The sequence below is a fragment of the Neophocaena asiaeorientalis genome, unplaced genomic scaffold (assembly GCF_003031525.2).
Source record: "Neophocaena asiaeorientalis asiaeorientalis breed wild unplaced genomic scaffold, Neophocaena_asiaeorientalis_V1.1 scaffold180, whole genome shotgun sequence".
Lineage (NCBI taxonomy): Eukaryota > Metazoa > Chordata > Mammalia > Artiodactyla > Phocoenidae > Neophocaena > Neophocaena asiaeorientalis.
Genome location: NW_020173697.1, coordinates 1,058,108 through 1,072,419, shown reverse-complemented (window position 1 = coordinate 1,072,419; position 14,312 = coordinate 1,058,108). Strand labels below are relative to the sequence as shown.

General features: G+C 41.3%; 1 long non-coding RNA gene across 1 annotated transcript in view; it reads left to right on the top strand.

The window, feature by feature from the left end:
- LOC112403170 (uncharacterized) overlaps nucleotides 1-14,312 on the top strand; it is a 57,590-nt gene that overhangs the window by 14,991 nt on the left and 28,287 nt on the right. Inside the window, exon 3 of the long non-coding RNA XR_003003858.1 lies at nucleotides 7,733-7,769. This is a non-coding gene — a long non-coding RNA (uncharacterized LOC112403170). The remainder of the gene's footprint in view (nucleotides 1-7,732; nucleotides 7,770-14,312) is intronic.

The following is a 14,312-nucleotide window of genomic DNA, read 5'->3' as shown; positions in this document are numbered from 1 at the left end:
ATTGTCATTTGTTTCTAGGTATTTTTTAATTTCCTCTTTGTTTTCTTCAGTGATCACTTTGTTATTAAGTAGTGTATTGTTCAGCCTCCATTTGTTTGTATTTCTTATAGATCTTTTCCTGTAATTGATATCTAATCTCATAGCATTGTGGTCGGAAAACATACTTGAAACAATTTCAGTTTTCTTAAATTTATGAAGGTTTGATTTGTGACCCAAGATATGATCTATGCTGGAGAATGTTCCATGAGCACCAGAGAAAAATGTGTATTCTGTTGTTTTTGGATGCAGTGTCCTATAAATATCAATTAAGTCCATCTTGTTTAATGTATCATTTAAAGCTTGTGTTTCCTTATTTATTTTCATTTTGGATGATCTGTCCATTGGTGAAAGTGGGGTGTTAAAGTCCCCTACTATGAATGTATTACTGTCAGTTTCCCCTTGTATGACTGTTAGTATTTGCCTTATGTATTGAGGTGCTCCTGTGTTGGGTGCATAAATATTTACAATTGTTATATCTTTCTTCTGCCTCAGTTATTATGCTATTGATCCCTTCTAGAGAACTTTTTTTTTTTTAATTAATTTATTTTATTTTATTTACTTTTGGCTGTGTTGGGTCTTTGTTGCTGTGCATGGGCTTTCTCTAGTTGCAGCGAGCAGAGGCTACTCCTCGTGGTGCGCAGGCTTCTTATTGCACTGGCTTCTCTTATTGCGGAGCATAAGCTCTAGACGCGCAGGATTCAGTCGTTGTGGCTCACGGGGTCAGTAGATGCTGGTGTGTTTTGGGGTGTCTGTGGACTTATTATGATTTTAGGCAGCCTCTCTGCTAATGGGTGGGGTTGTGTTCCTGTCTTGCTAGTTGTTTGGCAAAGGGTGTCCAGCACTGTAACTTGTTAAACTCGTTGAGTGAAGCTGGGTGCTGGTGTTGAGATGGAGATCTCTGGGAGATTTTCGCCGTTTGATATCATGTGGAGCTGGGAGGTCTCTTGTGGACCAGTGTCCTGAAGTTGGCTCTCCCACCTCAGAGGCACAGCACTGACTCCTGGCTGCAGCACCAAAAGCCTTTCATCCACACGGCTCAGAATAAAAGGGAGAAAAAGTAGAAAGAAAACAATTAGAAGAAAGCAAGAAAGAAAGAAAGGGAAAGGAAGGAAGGAAAAAAAGAAAGAAAGAAAGTAAAGTAAGAAAATATAATAAAGTTATTAAAAAAATAATTATTAAGAAAAAAAGAAAAAAATTAAAAAAACAAAACAAAAAAAATGGATGGATAGAACCCTAGGACAAATAGTGGAAACAAAGCTATACAGTATAAACATTGCTCTCAAAGTCCACCTCCTCAATTTGAGATGATTCGTTGTCCATTCATGTATTCCACAGACATCAAGTTGAATGTGGAGCTTTAATCCGCTGCTTCTGAGTCTGCTGGGAGAGATTTCCCTTTCTCTTCTTGTTCTCACAGCTCCCAGGGACTCAGCTTTGGATTTGGTCCAGCCTCTGCGTGTAGGTGGCTGGAGGGTGTCTGTTCTTTGCTCAGACAGGATGGGGTTAAAGGAGCCGCTGATTCGGGGGCTCTGGCTTACTCACGCCAGGGGGAGCAAGGGTCACGGAGTGCGGGGCGAGCCTGTGGCGGCAGAGGCCGGCGTGACATTGCACCAGCCTGAGGCGCACGGTGCGTTCTCCTGGGGAAGTTGTCCCTGGATCCTGGGACCCTGGCAGTGGCGGGCTGGACAGGCTACCCGGAATTGGGGTGTGGATAGTAACCTGTGCTCGCACACAGGCTTCTTGGTGGTGGCAGCAGCAGCCTTAGCATTTCCTGCCCATCTCTGGGGTCCGCGCTTTTAGTCGCAGCTCGCGCCTGTCTCTGGAGCTCCTTGAAGCAGCGCTCTTAATCCCCTCTCCTCGCGCACCAGGAAACAAAGAGGGAAGAAAAAGTCTCTTGCCTCTTCGGCAGGTCCAGACTTTTCCCTGGACCCCCTCCCAACTAGCTGTGGCGCTTTAACCCCCTGCAGGCTGTGTTCATGCCGCCAACCCCAGTCCTCTCCCTGGGATCCAACCGAAGCCCGAGCCTCAGCTCCCAGCCCCGCCCGCCCCGGCGGGTGAGCAGACAAGCCTCTCGGACTGGTGAGTGCCGGTCGGCCCTGATCATCCGTGCGGGAATCTCTCCGCTTTGCCCACAGCACCCCTGTTGCTGTGCTGTCCTCCACGGCTCCGAAGCTTTCCCCCTCTGCCACCCACAGTCTCCGCCCGCGAAGGGGCTTCTAGTGTGTGGAAACCTTTCCTCCTTCATGGCTCCCTCCCACTGGTGCAGGTCCTGTCCCTATCCTTTTGTCTCTGTTTATTCTTTTTTCTTTTGCCCTACCCAGGTACGTGGGGGGTTTCTTGCCTTTTGGGAGGTCTGAGGTCTTCTGCCAGCGTTCAGTAGGTGTTCTGTAGGAGTTGTTCCACGTATTGTTGTATTTCTGGAGTATCTGTTAGGAGGAAGGTGATCTCCATGTCTTACTCTTCCGCCATCTTCTACTTTTAGTTTTTTAAGGAACCTGCATACTGTTCTCCATAGTGGCTGCAACCAATTTACATTCCCACCGACAGTGTAGGGGGTTCCCTTTTCTCCATACCTCTCCAGCATTTGTTATTTGTAGACTTTTAATGATGGCCATTCCGACTTGTGTGAGGTGGTAGCTCATTGTAGTTTTGATTTGCATTTCTCTAATTATTAGTGATGTTGAGCTTCTTTGGAGAAATGTCTATTTAAGTCTCCTGCCCATTTTTCTATTGGGTTGGGTTTTTTTAATTTGTTGAGTTGTTCTTTCTTATTTTTAAAGTAAGTGTTTATGGCTATAACTTTCCCAATTAGCAACACTCACATTTCATCCCATAAGTTTTGGCATGTTGTGGTTTTGTTTTCATTAGTCTGTAAGTATTTTCTGTTTTTTTTTGTATTTTCTTCTTTGATCCATTGGTTGTTGGAGTGTACTGTTTAATTTCCACAATTTTGTGAATTTTTTAGTTTTCCTTCTGTTGTTGATTTCTAACTTCTATGCATTGGGGTTGGAGAAGATATTTTGTATGATATCCATCTTTCAAAATCTGAGACGTCATTTGTGGCCTAACCTATCATTTGTGGCCTAACCTATATCCTGGGGGATAGCCCATGTACACCTGAGAAGAATATGCGTGCTATTGTTGTGTTTGTTAGATCTAGTTGATCTATTGTATTGTTAAGTGTCTGTTTCCTTTCTTATCTTCTGTTTTTTTGGTTTTTTTTAAAAATTTTTATTGGAGTATAGTTGACTTAAAATGTTGTGTTAGTTTCTGCTGTACAGTAAGGTGCTGTCTGGTTGTTTTATCCATTATTGTGATAATGGATCACGAAGCATCCAGTTATTATTGTAAAATTGTTTTATTTCTCCCTTCAATTCTGTCAGTTTTAATTTCACATATTTTGATGCACAAATGTTTATAATTGTTTTATCTTCTTGCTTTATTGAAACTTTTATTAATATACAGTGTCTTTCTTTGTTGTAAACCTTTTCAATTTTACGTATTTTGTCGGATATTTTTATATCCACCCATGCTCTCTTTTGGTTGCTATTTACATGGAGTAACTTTTTCCATCCTTTGTTTTCCCTCTATTTGTGTCTTTGGATTGAAAGTGGGTCTCATAGATATAGTTGTATCATGTGTTTTTATCAATTTTGCCAATCTCTGTCTTTTGATTGAAGAGTTTAAACTATTTACACTTAAAGTAATTACTGATAAGGAGAGATTTACTTCTGTGATTTTGCTATTTGTTTCCTAAATGCCTTGTAGCTTTTTTATTGCTCATTTCCTGTGTTAGTCTTCTTTTGTGTTCAGTTGATTTTTTATAGTGAGATGTTTAAATTCCTTTCTCATTTCCTTTTGTGTATATCCTATAGCTGTTTTCTTTGTGGTTACCGCAAGGATTACGTTTAGCATCCTAAAGTTTTAACAGTATAGTTTGAATTTATACCAGCCTAACTTCAATAACGTACCCAAACTCTGCTCCTTTACAGCTTCATCCCCATCCCTTTCAGCTGTTGATGTCATAAAATTACATCTTTCTACATTGTGTGCCCCAAAACATAAACTAATATATTTTTAAAATTCAGTAGTCTCCTAAATCATGTAGAAAACAAAAAGTAGAGTTACAAACCATTGTTACAATAATACTAGCTTTGATAATTATCCATGTATTTACCTTTATTGAGATCTTGATTTCTCCATATAGATTTGAGTTACTATTATGGCTTCTAGTGTCTTTTTATTTCTTGCAGGACTCTTGAACATTTCTTGCAGGACAGGTCCACTGGTAACAAACTGTCTCACTTTTATCTTGATGTCTTAATTTCTCCCTTACTTTTGAAGGGCAGTTTTGCTAGACATAGAATTCTTGGTTGACGGTTTCTTTTCTTTTAGCATTTTGACTATATCAGCCCACTGCCTTATGGTCTCCAATGATTCTGATGAGAAATCTGCTGATAATCCTATTGAGGATCCCTTGTATGTGATTATTTGCTTCTCTCTTGCTGGTTTCCAGATTTTCTCTTTTTCTTTGGCTTTCAGTTCATCTTACTTGGAGCTTATTGAGCCTGTTGGATATTTTTTTCTTAATTTTTTTCTTTTTGGCCACACCACACATCATGTGGGGTCTTAGTTCCCTGACCAGGGATTGAACCCATACCCCCTGCAGTGGAAGCGCGGAGTCTTAACCACTGGACTGCCAGGGAAGTCCCCTGTTGGATATTTATATTCATGTTTTTCACCAAGTTTGGAAAGTTTTCAGCCATTATTTCTTCAGATACCCTCTCTGCCGTTTTCTCTCTCTCTTCTCTTTCTGGGACTCCCACTGTGTGGTGTTGGTCTGCTTTTTGGTGCCTCAGGTCCCTTAGGTTCTGTTCACTTTTCTTCAGTCTCTTTACTTTCTGTTCCTCATACTTGATCATTCCCTTTGTCCTTTCTTTAAGTTTGCTGATTCTTTCTTCTGCCTGCTCAAATCTGCATTTGAATTCCTCTAGTGAATTTTTAATTTCAGTTATTTTACTTTTCAGCTCCAGAATTTCCTTTTGACCTCTTTCCAGATTTTCTGTCTCTTTACTGATATTTTCATTTTGATCATACATTGTTTTCTTGACTTTCTCCACATGTTCCTTTAGTTCTTTGAACATTTCTGTGCAGCTGTTTTAAAATCTTTGTCTAATATTTCTTCTATTGGATCTTTTTCAGGGACAGATTCTATCGACCTATTTTATTTCTTTGAATGGGCCATACTTCCCTGTTTCTTTGTATGCCTTGTGATATTTCTGGGTTGAAAACTGGACATTTGAATCTAATAATGTGGTAACTCTGGAAATTATATTCTCTGCCTTCTCCCAGGGTTTGCTGTTTTTTGTCACTGTTTATTGTTTTTTTTTTTTTTTTTGATTCCATAGACTGTATCTCAGCTGAGCGTGTCTCAGGTGTAAACTTAAGGTATTCTTAGGTCTTTTCTGAGACTTTCCTTGGGCATGCCCAGTCACTTTCTAATTTTCCCCATATATGTAGTCATCTTTTAATAGTCTAGTCTTTAATATCTGACTACCAAAAGGGGAAAAAGAAAAATAAAGGGGGTTAAAAAAGGGCACTGTCCCTTAAATCTCCTGGCTGTCACTTCAGCCAGATGAGGAGGGACTTCTATTGGTGGGGGAGGGGCTACAACACTGGGCACTGCCTCTTTGTCTGCCCCTCTGTGATCAGAAGCAGTCACCAGTGACCAGAGCACAGATCACTGATGTCCTTTTTGCCCACCCAGGCTCCTGCAAGCTGTGCAGAGCTGCTCCAGGAACCATGCACAGCTGCCTGCCATGGGGTTGGGGATGGGTAGCTGCTGCTGTGCTGAGAGCTGAAACTGGCCAAAATGAACAGTCCAAGTCTTCCCCTGGACATTGCAAGCCTTCAGTAAGCTGTCCAGAGTTCCATAATAGTTACATTAGGCAGATTTCTGCCAGTGCAATTTTTGTCTGGGAGTGGGGGAGACAGATTCTTAGTGCTTCCTACTGCACCATCTTCCCAGAACCTGCCAAGAGTTTAAAAAACAGATTTCCTTTTTTTTTTTTTAAGAGCAGTTTTAGGCTCACAGCAAAACTGAGTGAAAGGTACAGAGATTTCCTATACATCCCCTGTCCCCATTATCAACAGAGAAATGCCTCTGGATTTTGTAAGTAAAATAAAATCATGTGTAAGAAAACCTTTTTTTTTTTTTTTTTTTTTTTTGCGGTACGCGGGCCTCTCACTGTTGTGGCCTCTCCCGTTGCGGAGCACAGGCTACGGACGCACAGGCTCAGCGGCCATAGCTCACGGGCCTAGCTGCTCCACGGCATGTGGGATCTTCCCGGACCAGGGCACGAACCTGTGTCCCCTGCATCGGCAGACGGACTCTCAACCACTGCACCACCAGGGAAGCCCAAGAAAACATTTCTTGAGAAAAGGCCAAGTCTGGCCCTTTTAGGACGAAAGCTCGTGTACCAGGGATTCCTCAGTACCTATGAGGGAGAAGCCTTTATGGTTCCTTCTAGGTGTACACGTGAAGTGCAGGAGTAACAGTAATGCTGCCACCCAAAGTCATGTGTTTTCTGTCAGTGGCCCCAACATTTTCCTACTTATCCAGGAGTCGTCTTTCATAATGACTTATCCTACTTGAAGCCTCTTTATTTAAATAGTTACCAAGTTCTAGAGATTCTGTTGCTGTAACATCTCACCCATTGCTATGCTCACTCCCACTCTTCTATTTCTTTTTCTTTCCTTTGGCCACGCCATGTGGCATGTGGGATCTTAGTTCCCTGACCAGGGATTGAACCCGTGCCCCCTGCATTGGGAGTGCGGAGTCCTAACCACTGGACCACCAGGGAAGTCCCCACTCTTTTATTTCAGACCCGTGTACGTGGATTCTTTTCTGTCATAAGAGTCTCCCAAACAATTCTCCCCTGTGCCAGACACTCCCATCATATGGCAACTAGATGTATCATCCTAGAGCACAGCTCCAATTACCTCATGCTTCTGCTCAAAAACAGAGAAGCTCCCCTATTCCAAAATCAAAGCCTAGAAACTCTCTGGGGCAGTCCCCAATCTCCTGGGGTCCTTTCCCAAAGCCTGAGGTCCTAGGACTAGAGTGAGCATTTTGTTTCTGGGTGCTGTTTCCTCAAAGTGGTGCTTTCTGAGCAACTACCAGATGCAGGAGTTCTGCTTTATAACAGTCTATAAGAAGAAAATAGTAACTTTCTAGACTCTCCCCCCTTCACCCCAGAAAAGCCTTTGTCCTTTTCCATTAAGTTGTTTTCTAGCGCCACCTGGTGTTAGGACTAAGCACTAGTGGCTCTAGAGAAAAAGGAAGAACCCACTATAAATGTTTTATCCCAAACTGAGGATCTTTAGCACCAGAAAGGAACCTTAGAGATCATTTAGACAGATGCCTTGTTTTATAGATCAGTAATTTATCCAGGATTTAGAGCAAGAACTGAATCCGCATTTCAGTCCCAGGCTTCTCAATTTTCCAACACATCCCCCCGACACCGTCCTGCCTCAGCCCCCATACCTTCTTAAGCCTCGAAAGGAATTGGGCCAGAGTGATGATGCCACCTTTGGAGGAAGGCAACAAAAGGATATTAACTTTTATTGATCCCTTATTATAAGTCAGTTACTGTACTGAGTACATTTATAATATCTCATTTATTCTTCACAGGTAGCCTGTTCTTATTCCTGTTTCACCGATGGACAAGGTAAGGTTCAGAGAGATTGAGTGACTCATTACAATTACGTTGTATTATTTGTTCACAATTATTCACTCCCTCCTTGCCCTTGCCATACTTCTGTGTCTGGGCCACATATACACTCACTCTCCTGCCCTCACTGACTTTGGGCTCGGCCACTTCGACTTTCTTTGGTCAATGGAACGTGAATGAACTTGATCGGTACCCCATGAGAGCAAAAGTTTTAAGTTCCGTGCTGCGATTAGATGCACTTCAGCCCTGACCTCCTCTGTGGGGACAACATAACTGAGAGGGTAGCCGTCCCTCCAGCCCTGCCCCTGGAATAGGACACATGTGGAGCAGGGCCAAGCCTGTCAGTCACAACTGACCCACAGTTAGCCTGCAGCCCATGTGAAACATGAGCAAAAAATAAATATTTGTCCTCTAAGCCAGTGTCCCCCAGCTTTTTTGGCACCAGGGACCAGTTTCGTGGAAGAAAATGTTTCCATAGACCCAGGGCGGGGGTTGGTTTCAGGATGATTCAAGCCCATTACCTTGATTGTGCACTTATTTGTATTATTATTACGTTGTACTATATAATGAAATAATTATACATCTCACCATAATGCAGAATCAGTGGGAGCCCTGAGCTTGTTTTCACTTGCCACTCACTGATAGGGTTTTGTTTTGTTTTGTTTTGTTTTAACTGATAGGGTTTTGATGTGAGTGTGCAAGCAATTGACTTACTATGGTCTCTGCGCGGTCACACCTCTCTGCTAATGATAATCTGTATTTGCAGCCGCTCCCCAGTGCTAGCATCACTGTCTTAGCTCCCCCTCAGATCATCGGGCATTAAAGTCTCATAAGGAGGGCGCAACCTAGATCCTCCGCATGCGCAGCTCACAGTAGGGTTCGCGCTCCTGTGAGAATCTAATGCTGCTGATCTGTCAGGAGGCGGAGCTCAGGTGGCAATGCGAGCTTCGCTCGCTCTCTTGCCGCTCACCTCCTGTGCGCCCGGTTCCTAACAGGCCGCCGACCAGTACCTGTCGGTGGTCCCGGGGTTGGGGACCCCTGCTTTAAACCAATGAGAATTTGGGGTTGTTTGTTGCTGCAGCAAAGCTGATCCATACAGGATTGAACACAAGTCTGACTGACTCCAAAATCTCTCTGGAAACTGTGAAAAAGAACCCTGCTCCCAGGGTGATGTCTAATTTAACGAATTTAAGAACCTATGTGTTAGGTCTTAAGTTGCTAAGGTTCTCGCCTCCTTGGAATCTTTGCTTAATTCTACCCTTGCACTGACACTTCTCTTGACGGTCCAATTTAATTCTGAAACCTGCTTCTCCAGCTCCACTTCCTAAGTGCTTTTGATTCCCTTTACTTTGATTTACTTTTTAAAAGCCGTTATTACCTTCCAAAATACAGTTAACTTATTTATAATGCATACAGTTTAAATGCTGCCCAGCTGAATGTTATGAGGGAAGGGGTTTTTTTGGTCTGTTTTGTTTATTGTCATTGTCCTTCCTTAAACAGTGCCTGGCACGTAGTAGGTGCTAAAAAGTATCTGTTAAATGAATGAATGAAAATAGGAGGACACTTCCAAAATCATGGTAGCTGTTGTGTTTTACTAGCTTGGCCAGTAGAGGTCATAGATGAGTTCTTTAAGTATCTCGGACCTGCAACTACTTTTATGTGTGTTTTATGTCAGGGTCTGTCCACTGTGGATGCCTTGGGGATTAGTGTGGGTTGCCACGTGGCAATGATCAATCTGATGGTGGCATTTGGCATATATTTGGCATAAAAACTGCTGAAAGTGAAAAATTGATGATGTCTCAGATTGGTTTCTCCTCCATCTATGACCTGGTCTTGGGAGCCAAGAAAAAAAAAAAATGGCAAATAGGATGCAAGATGGCGCAGAAAGTGTCGGCTTTAAGGTTGTGTCTATTTATATAAGTTGCTTGTAAATAAAAGTTAAATTCAAACAATCAGAGAGGATAGTAAATGCTTATTGGCAACTGCAAAGCTATTTGCCTAGATTAACAATGGAACCTTCCAAAAGTGTCTGTGTATGTGTGTTTACAGATACAGCCTAGTAATACTGGAACACTTCACTGACCTTTTCCTCTCCTCTATTACAACAAAAAATGGAATCACAAGCCGTGATTCTGCCTGCAGGTGGTTTATTCTCCCTGGTTCAATAGCTCATGCTAAACTTCACAGTGTGTAACTGCGCGGGGGGTAGATTTAAAGGGATGATGAGACTGGATTGGAAGCAAATCATTTTCTTCAGGTTGCATATGATTGATGAGTTCAAGGATAAAAATTTAAGAAGGAAGGAGGTCTAATTTTGTTGCTTGCCTCTCACACACCAGGCACTGAGCTAAATACTTTTACAGGTCATCTCATTCACTGTGCCTGAAGTGAACAGTGTCAAAGATAGCACCTAGCACTTAGTGAAGGCTCAAAAATTACTGAATAGATGAGTGAGGGAGTCGATGACCGTTAGGAAAAGGGTCTGTTTCTTTGGGGGGGTTGTTCCAGGGGGTCGATTTGTTTTATTTCCTCTGTAGAGCTAAATCCAATTGAAACGCAGAATGTGGGTACATTTGTGTTTGGTGTTTATTCATATCACGTGTCCACTTACTGGGCACTGAAAAAGGATGCCTAGAAGGTGGTTTCTGTCACGAGACACTGAAAGGTAGGCGTGGATGGTGAGCTTTGGGGAACGGGCGTTAATTTTGGTCCTGCTGTGAAGCTGACCTTTCCTTTAGAGTCTATGCGATGAAAATTGTAATCACGTAACTTCTACTGATTCTACTTGACACATGTCATGAGACAAATGTGAGATGCCCTATTTGAAAGGTTTTGTGGTGAATCAATGGGAAAGGTAGCCAATAGTGGGAGTTTAATGAAAGTATTTTGTGATGGCCCTTGGGGAGGGCCTGGGACTAAGTCACAAACTCTGTCCTGCAGCACATGTTGCTCTGGCTTTGTCTCCATCAGTGGATGAACAAAACAGGACAGTAATGCCAATAGCATGTACCACCTATACCTCTTCGGCCTCTATGATTGGGGTGGATTGCCAGACTGAAGAACTTCATTATGTTTGAATATCAGAGTTGATGGTTTTCTTGAGCTCTGTGTTGGTAAACAGCCAGATAACATAGTTTTATTCTATTATGAGGCTTGTAGCCAGATAAATGCAAGGGTAGATTCTCCTATGTGATGATATGAAAGAGAATTCGCCAACTACTCGAGAATACTTCTAGTGTGGGGCATCAGACGGGGCAGGGGGACACGGAGCCACAGGAAGAGTTCCCCCCAAGAGTTTACGAAGGTGCATCCTCACTCCAACAGAAGTGAAATAGGGCTTTTTTCCTCTCCCCTCTCTTTTCCTCCTCTCCCTTGCTTAGAGCTTTCTTCGAGTTAGGCATGTGATATATTCATCGCAAGCATAATCGGTACACAGAATGTAGAGATGCCAAGTGTGCGTGAACAAATTAGAGGTTCTTAGTCAAATCCAAACAAACATATACTTGATAATGGCTTTGGCTGAAAAGTATTTTTACATTTTGTAGCGTGTTCCCATTTGCCCGTGGTTAGCAAAGATTAAGCTTGCCAAACTTTAATGCGGTACAAATGCCATGTTCAAGGCAAAACAAGTGCACTGTTACAGGATCTGGCAAATCTAAAGCATTATCAGCAGCTGTGGTTTTCAAATACTTTGTGAGACTGGAAAAATAAAGCACATGTGCGTTTAGAGTGGGCATTTACGCTCCCATTTATTTTTTAAAATATAATTTGCGGTTACTGGCAGTTTCACATGGTTTTATAGTTACAGTCAAGTTCTGATTACATGTGATAATGGCCAGAAGGCAGAAATTGATTGAGTCCCTCATTAATTAATTAATTAAGGATTCATTGAGAGAAATCTGTGTTCACGGACATATACTTGGTGCTAATTGTATCGAATCACTTCCCACCCCTCCCCATCCATACTTTTGCCAGAGTTGCCATAAGTGTTAATTTGAATTTCATCCCATTCCATTTATCACCATCAAAGGACACATCTTTAGAAATTAAAAGGTCAAAAGGAAGGAGAATTGTCGTAGGGATAAGGGAGGAAAACAGCAATTCTAAATTGTTAAACAGTTGACTTCTATATAGGAGGGTTCTGTATTATGGTTCAAAGTATCTGATGTTGAAAACTATTGGAAAAGTGACAAGAAAATTGACATTTTGCTTTACCTAATGGCTCGAATTGATAAGGTTTCATCATAAATATCACCGTATATGACACAGATCATTATCAATATCTTGGCTTTTCATTTTCTATTTTGAAAGTTAAATCCACTTATCACAATTACAACTCTGTACAATCAATTAAAAATTACCTGTCAGAGATTATCTGAAGTCCAGATTTTCTGTGTAGGGTCAGAATTTATCCTGTTTTATAAAGAGCAGGCTCAAAGGATCACATTTCACCTTTGTGCCGGTGTTGGTTTTAGCTACCTTCAAGAAGCCCTGAGTGATCATGGTTTACTTCAGAAAAAATTAAGGGGAAACTACCATGAACCTCATGACATTAGGTTGGTTGGAAAGAAAATATCATCTGAGTTATTAAAGTACTAATTGTGTACTTTAAAATTGATTTCATTAATTTTAACTATTTTTAATAATATACTTGATAGTCACAAACTTGATTTACTCAACATTGTTGCCTGGTAAAAGTCCTATGAAGATGTAATACAAAGATAAGACTTGATCCAGAATTTGCAAATCTAAGTTCCTATATGGTCTAGATGTCCAAATCATCATTTTCTTGGAGATTGGTAATTCAGTTGAACCCATGCATACTTTTTTAATTGAAATGAAATAAAGTTCTCAAGAAGAGTTGCTTAACCGTTTCAGTTTCCTGATCAATTTAGCACATTAACTTGTATAGTTGATGAAAAAAATGTTGCTGAAAAAGTTAAATTTTAGGCCATCTGGGGAAATTATATGAAATTTAATTCAAATTATTAAGAAAACCTTATATTCGTTTTCCCTTTTAATGTGAATAAATGGTTTCACATAGTGTAATTCTCTTTATTTCTCTTTTGGTAATATTTTCTTTATAATATTTTGCTGTGGCTACAATCACGCTGATGGGGACTTCACACACAATTAGTTCAAATTAGGGGAGGCTTTAGGGTAAATTGAGCAGATCACCAAAACTTTAGGAATCGGAGGACACCATGAACGGCTTATTTAGCTGTGCTTGGTGGTGTTTCATATTGTAATCATTTAGCTATTTGGTTGTATGTCTCATTTCTTAACAAGATAAAAATTGTATCTTTTTCTCAGGAAGGCAAAACAGTGATATAAAGAGTTTACAGGGTAACACTTCACTCTACTACAAATAGGTATCTCCATTTTGTGTCAACATGTCTCTGAAAAATGACAAATATTCTTAGCTGCTTCTTCTACTAACCCACAGTCGCCTCCTTAAGTAACGTAAACTTGGGATATGTCAGGCGATCAGGATGTACACGATGGACACAGAGCGCCCTAAAGAGCAGCTGGTATGAAACCAGGCTTCTGGACCATCATACCCAAGGTCATTTTCTATACACACTGAGCCTAAGAAATGTGTGCAGCTCCTCACTTTGATTGCACAAAGCAGACAAGCTGCTGTAGAAATTGTCAGTCATCATCTGTTTCTGCCCATTTTCCACATTCCTGTGCCAGTCATCAGAAAGAAAATTACATATATACTTTATGACTCCTGAACTGACAAAAATTTGCTGCTCTTGAAATACTTGCATGGTTCTGTAACAATGAGTAAACCCAGAAGTAGAAGTATATTTTAAAGAAAAAGAAAAAGCAGTTATCAGTGAGTTGCCAATTTCATGACCACCACTTTGACTTAACTTTTTTGGTCCTGGGGCATTCTTTCCATTTTCCAAAACATTTCTCATTACTCATTAGGAGGGTTTAGCCAGAAACTCAGAAGGCATAAGCTGTTCAAAAAGATCACAGTATGTTTTTCTTGAGTTTCATTCAGCAGCAAGGAATTTTCTGGTTGTTTTAATTGGTAGCTGGCTTCCCAGTAGTTTTCCAATGCAGTCATACTACTTCACTCCACTTAGTTTAAAAGACATCCATTTCTGTGTCCCTCACACATCTACTGAATCTCTCCTACTTCCCCTAAGGAGTAAGTATGGTGGCCACTGTGTCTCCAGGCCTTAGTCCTTTGTGTTCTTAGCTCTCTGTGCTCTTTCATTCCATTGGCCCAAGACCGATGAGATGCGCAAAAAAGGCTAGATCTGCGGCATTCATTCCTTAAACCAACATGTCTCACCAATCTTTCTTTTTTTTATTAAACATCTTTATTGGAGTATAATTGCTTTACAATGGTGTATTAGTTTCTGCTTTACAACAAAATGAATCAGTTATATATATACATATATTCCCATATCTCTTCCCACTTGCGTCTCCCTCCCTCCCACCCTCCCTATCCCACCCCTCCAGGCGGTCACAAAGCACCGAGCTAATCTCCCTGTGCTATGCGGCTGCTTCCCACTAGCTATC